The following is a 6,690-nucleotide window of genomic DNA, read 5'->3' as shown; positions in this document are numbered from 1 at the left end:
AATGTAAAATTAATTTCCCAGAGGAATTTCTTGTGCTTGGCTGCGCCAAAGATCACTTTATATTTATCTGAAGTGAATATTACTACTAGAGTAGCCATCACTTTTTCAGAAATATCTCTTTCCTTAGATAGTGCAAAGAATAAAGTTAATGCCAACACCTAGAAGTTATTATCATTATTAATCTTAGGGCCAATCTTGTGAGGGAGTACTTTATTTCCATTTTGCAGGTGAGGAAACAAGGCAGAAATGGATTAAGTTAACTTGTGCTGGGTCACAAATTGCAAGAAACAATGACAGTACTATATCTCAGTTTTTCTTAACAAGCTGTGAGTGAATACAATTGACTTGTTTTCTAAGGTTTGTTTGTTTTTAAGGCTTTTTTTTTTCTTTTTCTTAAAGCACTGTCTTTAGCTTGCAAGCAATTGATTTCAAAACCAGAATGTAACTTTCTAAATTGGAGACAAAGTAAGGACAGTCCTTAGGTTAAGAGCTAAAGAATTAGTGCTTATGAATGGTAACTAAACAATTGGGAGACTTGGAAAGAAACTGCCTGGCTGCAGTCAAACTAGAAAATTATTTGGTTAAAAATTTTACTGATTTTGGAAGAAACAAGCTTATAAGAAATATGGAGAAATGCTCCTGTCACCAAACGTTTTGGTAATGATCAAGAACAAGTTAGAAAAAGTAAACAGTGTGTCATTTCTGGACTTTCCTACAAATATATATATATACACAAATATATATATATATATATTTGAAACTAGCTTATTAGCAAGAAATATGGAGAAATACTGTCACCAAGCGTTTTGGTAATGATTAAGAACAAATGGAACAAATTAGAAAAAGTAAACAGTGTGTCATTTCTGGATTTTCCTACAAATACTTTTTTTTTTTTGAAACTAGCTTATTAGCAATTTATCCCCATTTTTCTGGAGAAAAGAACCTAGTAGACCAACCACAAGGGAACAATTCTTAATATTGGACTCCACGTATAAGTGCGTGGCAGAACTACACAGGGATGAAGGGAACAAGGGGAGGAATAGCAGAATGGAACAAAGGTTGTCCTGGGAAATAGTAAGAAAATCTATTTCAAAAGAAAATGTGAGTTATAAAGTACATCAGTGATTCTGAAATGGTTCTAAAAAAAAATACACAGGAATAAATTCATTCAAGAGAGAGGAAAATAAAAATTTATAAGGGTTACTTTCTACTCTTTAAAACTAATCTGACTTAAAAGAATTAAGGAATGAACATTGGAACACATTTTAAATATGGTTATAAATTGGAAATTGCACTAAGTATTTTTGAATGTTTCAGTTAGATATGGGACAGTTGAGAAGAAACTATTTGCTTGATTAAGTTATTCTGAAAAAAACTTAATTTTTAGAAAGCTGAACTTCTAAAACTATAATAACCATTTCATTTAACCTCCTTCTAGGAAGAACTATTCCTAAGATACCAAACTGGTTCCGGTGCCCCGTTTTCAAAGATTTCCACTCACTTCTCAGTTTACAGTGGAAAGACTTTTGTGTTTCAGTGTTTCTCACATTGGTGGTTGGCTGTAGGAGTAGTATGAAGGTTGTGAGAACAGAGCTCAATGACTGTTTATTGACGATGATGGCATCTGCTAAGTCAAAATTACAGAGCTAAATGAAAAATTTGTCCCTGTATTTTATATCCCTTTAAGCAGCTCAGTTATTTTCAAATGTTAGTGTATATAAGAATTATCTGGAAGAAATTATTTAAAATACAGACTCCTGTGTCCTATAACTCTCTTCCTCCAGAGTTTCTGAGTCTGTTTATTGGTTGTAGGACTCTGAAATTGAGATCTTTAAGAAGCATTCCAAATGAGAAACATAGCTTAGCCCATCCATTTAATCTTTTCCCTCCCTATTCTTTAAGATTTACTACCCTAGAATTTCTCCTACATTACCATATTTTGTCAGTTCTTTTCTCCTTGGCTACAATCTAAAATTTCACTTGCCTCTTTATGCCATTAAACTTTAATAAATTCAGTCATCCAATTAATGTTTATCAGTTTTCTATTATGTGTCAGGCACTATGGTAAGCATTGAGCTTTATTCGGTGATCTGGGGACAGTGGAGCTTTGCTGTCAGGAAATGGGGATAATTCTGAGGAGTCCAGCTCCTGGTTAAAAACCTATGTGTGACTTTTTTTAAGCCTGACTATACGCAATTACAAAGGCTTTACCTGGCAGGCTTCACAGGGAAACCTGCCCTCGCCACACCAGACTTGATGCTCCCATTCAATGCATTGCAGTCTCTGAAGGGAATTGCAGTCAACAACCCAGCCCTCCCTAGCCAGCCATGCTCTAATGCATTGCTGCATTCCCAGCTCAGGTGTTTCCACTTGGAGGTCTCCTTCACGGGAAACTTCACCTCTCTGGGTCAGTACCCAGTACTTTTCCCATCCCCACCCCCAGTTCCATAAATCTGCAGGAGTCTTTTGTTTGGGACCCCCTCAACCGTGAGATGATCCTCAACCAGTCATGCCATTCCATGGGGGTAATGGAACAGGGGGAGTCTGTGCTTTCACCAGATTTAGGCTCTTGCTTATACAATCACAGTAAGTGATTACGGGCTTCACTTTTGCATTCATTTTGGTTCATTGTTGCTTTGATTGGCTTCTCTGACACCTGGGAGCTCAGTTCTCCAGCTCATCTGAACACTTGACAAATTCTGTGATTAGGTATTTTAATCACTCATCTAGAAAGTAGAAGAAAGAAGGGAAGCTAATGGTGTAATTGGTAAAGAAGCAGCAGTCACTCATATTAGCCAGGTTAGGGAGGTATTCGGTCATTTTGTGGTTTGGACAATCTTCCTGATTTTGTCAGACTTCAGAGGCACGATTACAGAGTGGTCTTGTTTTTGTCATGATCCTTCAGGGTTCCTGAGTGTTCTTGTCTGATGTTGGTGTGCTGTGATATGGCTTAGGTTCAACAAAAGAATAATGTGGCCTGGCTGTGAGTGCCCGGGCAGCTCCTAACAACAGCTGGGGCCAACTGATAGAGCCAGGCCAATTTCAGGCTCTCAGAAGCTGCTTTTTTCTTTCCTAGGGCTATATGGGGCTAAATGTTTTATATAGATTATCACATTCAATCCTCACAATGTATTGTTATTCTAAGTGGTAAGTATGATTGTTATCTCTATTTTCAGATGAAGAAACTGGCTCAGAAAATGTTACATACCATGCCCAGGTCATACAAGTAGGAAGTAGATGGAGCTGAGATTCTATCTTGGGTGGTCAGACTTATGAACCATTGCTCTAAAAATTACTATGCTCCACAAGATACAGCTCAGCACAAATGAGAGGCTTTATGACCCACTGGTCGTAGATTAGAGAGGCAATTAAGTTAGACGCAAGGGGATCCTAGTCTTAGGTCACACCCTCTGGGCATGAGCAGAGTCAGTCTCTTTACCTCTGTCTGAGAATGCTGTTCTTAGGCTTTGGGGTCCAGATCCAACAAAGCTCACTGATGCCAGAAAATTAAGGTGAAGTCTAGTTTAATTATGGAACCCAAAACCCAAAACTTTACTCCTCTTTTAAAGTAAAAATACAAATCTAGCTCCTTCCTTTTAAAGTAGGAGTTCCCTTGTTTGCTACATGGTTTTAATAATTCTCATGTTCTTTACAAATCAAATAAACATTAGATAAAAAGGAAAAAACTGTTAGTAGATAACCATGTTTTGTTTCTTTAGCTATAAATGGTTTAAGAGCAGATCATAGGATTTCATTGGTTTAGTTTGATTAAATGAACTCAGTAATAATTCTGGAGTTGGTCAGAGTGGCAGAATGAAATGGTATTGGAGTATAATACTGGTGGGGCACTCTGTGGAATAGAAGCAATTGCTGTTTGAAGAAGAGCTAGAAATTCTTTAAAATTTATTTATTTTATTTATTTTTATTTTTGGCTGCGTTGGGTTTTCGCTGCTGCGCACGGGCTTTCTCTATTTGCGGCAAGCGGGGGCTACTCTTCATTGCGGTGCGCAGGCTTCTCATTGCGGTGGCTTCTCTTGTTGCGGAGCACAGGCTCTAGGCATGCGGACTTCAGTAGTTGTGGCGCGCGGGCACAGTAGTTGTGGCGCGCGGGCTCTAGAGCACAGGCTCAGTAGTTGTGGCGCACGGGCTTCGTTGCTCCGCGGCGTGTGGGATCTTCCCGGACCAGGGCTCGAACCTATGTCCCCTGCATTGGCAAGCGGATTCTTAACCTCTGCACCACCAGGGAAGTCCCTATATTATTTATTTTTGGCTGCATTGGGTCTTCGTTGCTGCGCATGGGCTTTTTTTAGTTGCGGCGAGTGGGGGCTGCTCTTCGTTGTGGTGCATGGGCTTCTCATTGCGGTGGCTTCTCTTGTTGTGGAGCACAGGCTCTAGGCACACGGGATTGGTAGTTGTGGCACGGGCTCAGTAGTTGTGGCTCATGGGGTCTAGAGCACAGGCTCAGTAGTTGTGGTGCATGGGATTAGTTGCTCCATGGCATGTGGGATCTTCCCAGAGCAGGGCTTGAACCAGTGTCCCCTGTATTGGCAGGAGGATTCTTAACCACTGCACCACCAGGGAAGTCCCTTCTGCCCATTTTTTGATTGGGTTTTTTTTTGTTTTTTGTTTTTTTGTTGTTGTTGTTGAATTTATGTGTAATTTATTAGTCTTATTTACTATTATTATACCTGATATGATTGTAGTCATTGTGTGTGCAGACTACAACACCAGACAGATATCATATATATGGACTTGACACTCTGCCGATGCTGAGTATTACTCTTTGTAGTGAGTAGTCCAAAAATAGTTGGCTAGTGCCTTATAATGTCACTATCTGAACAAATGGAAGAGAATCCATCTTAGAAAAAACTGCAAATGCTTTATTTATTCCCTGGTGGTCTAGTGGTTAGGATTTGGCGCTTTCACTGTCATGGCTGGGGGTCAGTCCCTGGGCGGGGACAAAAACAAAAGCAAACAAACAAAAAAACCCAAAACCAGAAACTGGATTAAACCAAAAAGTAGAGGCTAAAGCTCCATCTGGTGTTGACCATATAAAATTCCAAGGAATTTGCATTATCATACTTCACCTGACTGTGTAATACTAGAATCTCCAGTTTAGAAACATCTGTGGATTGAAAAGTAGGAAGGAAAATACTGGCTGTTACACATTAACTTGTGATTGATATGATTAATGACTGAAGACTAAGTCATAGGTTGTTTAGAATACTTGCCCCCAGATAGTCCCTGAAAAAAAGTTCCAAGGTCAAATATCTTTGGGAAATGTATGCAAATGCCACTCTTAAATATTCACAATGAATATTAGCATATTAAAACTCTTGACAAGTCAAGAGACCTATTTTACATAATTTAACTGGTATTTGACCACAGGACCTCTCCCTGTCTCTCTCTTTTTAATATTCTCTGGCATTTTCAAGAATACCAGTTTGAAGAAGTAATTATCTTAGGAGTATTTGCTTTAAAAAAAAGACTTTTTCTGGGGGGTGGACTTATGTCAGATTTTATAGTTTTACCATCCAAATACATAAAAATGATGATGATAAAAACAATGTTTTATAATTGTCTAGGTTTTCATGCTCAATTCATGAATACTTAGGGAACAATCATTCTGTGCCAGGACCTGCACAAGGTGGTGTAACTGAAAGCAAAATTATAATCAGTTGCATGTTGGCAAATGTTTAACAAGAATCCTTCAGGTTCACAGATTGATCTAAAATGCTTTGGTCCAGGGATGTCTATAATTAAGTTAGAAAGCCAGTAAAGGGACTTCCCTGGTGGTCCAATGGTTAAGACTCTGCGCTCCCAATGCAGGGGTCCGGGTTCGATCCCTGGTCAAGGAACTAGATCCCGCATGCTGCAACTAAAGATCCCACACAAGGCAACTAAGATCCCGTGTGCCTCAACTAAGACTGGGCACAGCCAAATAAATTAATTAATTAATAAAAAAAAAGAAAGCCAATAAATATTGTTTTTGGAGTTTCTCCCTTTTCCCAATTCATAGTCTGACTCCTTTCTCAGGAGCTCAAGAAATTTTCCATTCTCTAAAATGGCCATACTACCCAAAGCAATCTACAGATTTAATGCAATACCTATCAAATTACCAATTACATTTTCCACAGAACTAGAACAAATAATTCTAAAATTTATATGGGACTGTAAAAGACCAGCAATCCTGGCAAAAGAACAAAGCTGCAGGCATAACCTTCTCAGACTTCAGACAATACTACAAAGCTATAGTAATCAAAACAGTGTGGTATTAGCACAAAAACAGACATGTGGATCAATGGAACAGAATAGAGAGCCCAGAAATAAACCCACACATCTATGGTTAATCGATCTTTGACAAAGGAGGCAAGACTATACAATGGGGAAAAGACAGTCTCTTAAGCAAATGGTGTTGGGAAGGCTGGACAGCAGCATGTTAATCAATGAAATTAGAACACACCCTCACACCATACACAAAAATAAACTCAAAATGGCTTAAAGACTTAAATATAAGACATGACACCATTAAAGCCCTAGAAGAGAACATAGGCAAAACATTCTCTAACATAAATCTTACCAATTTTTTCTTAGGTCAGACTGACCTAATCAAAAGAATACATATACGTATACAAATATATATTGTATATATATTATATATATATATGTGAATCACTTTGCTTGACAACA

The sequence above is a fragment of the Balaenoptera acutorostrata genome, chromosome 3 (genome assembly GCF_949987535.1).
Source record: "Balaenoptera acutorostrata chromosome 3, mBalAcu1.1, whole genome shotgun sequence".
In the NCBI taxonomy this organism is placed as follows: domain Eukaryota; kingdom Metazoa; phylum Chordata; class Mammalia; order Artiodactyla; family Balaenopteridae; genus Balaenoptera; species Balaenoptera acutorostrata.
Note: the sequence above shows the minus strand (reverse complement) of the source record.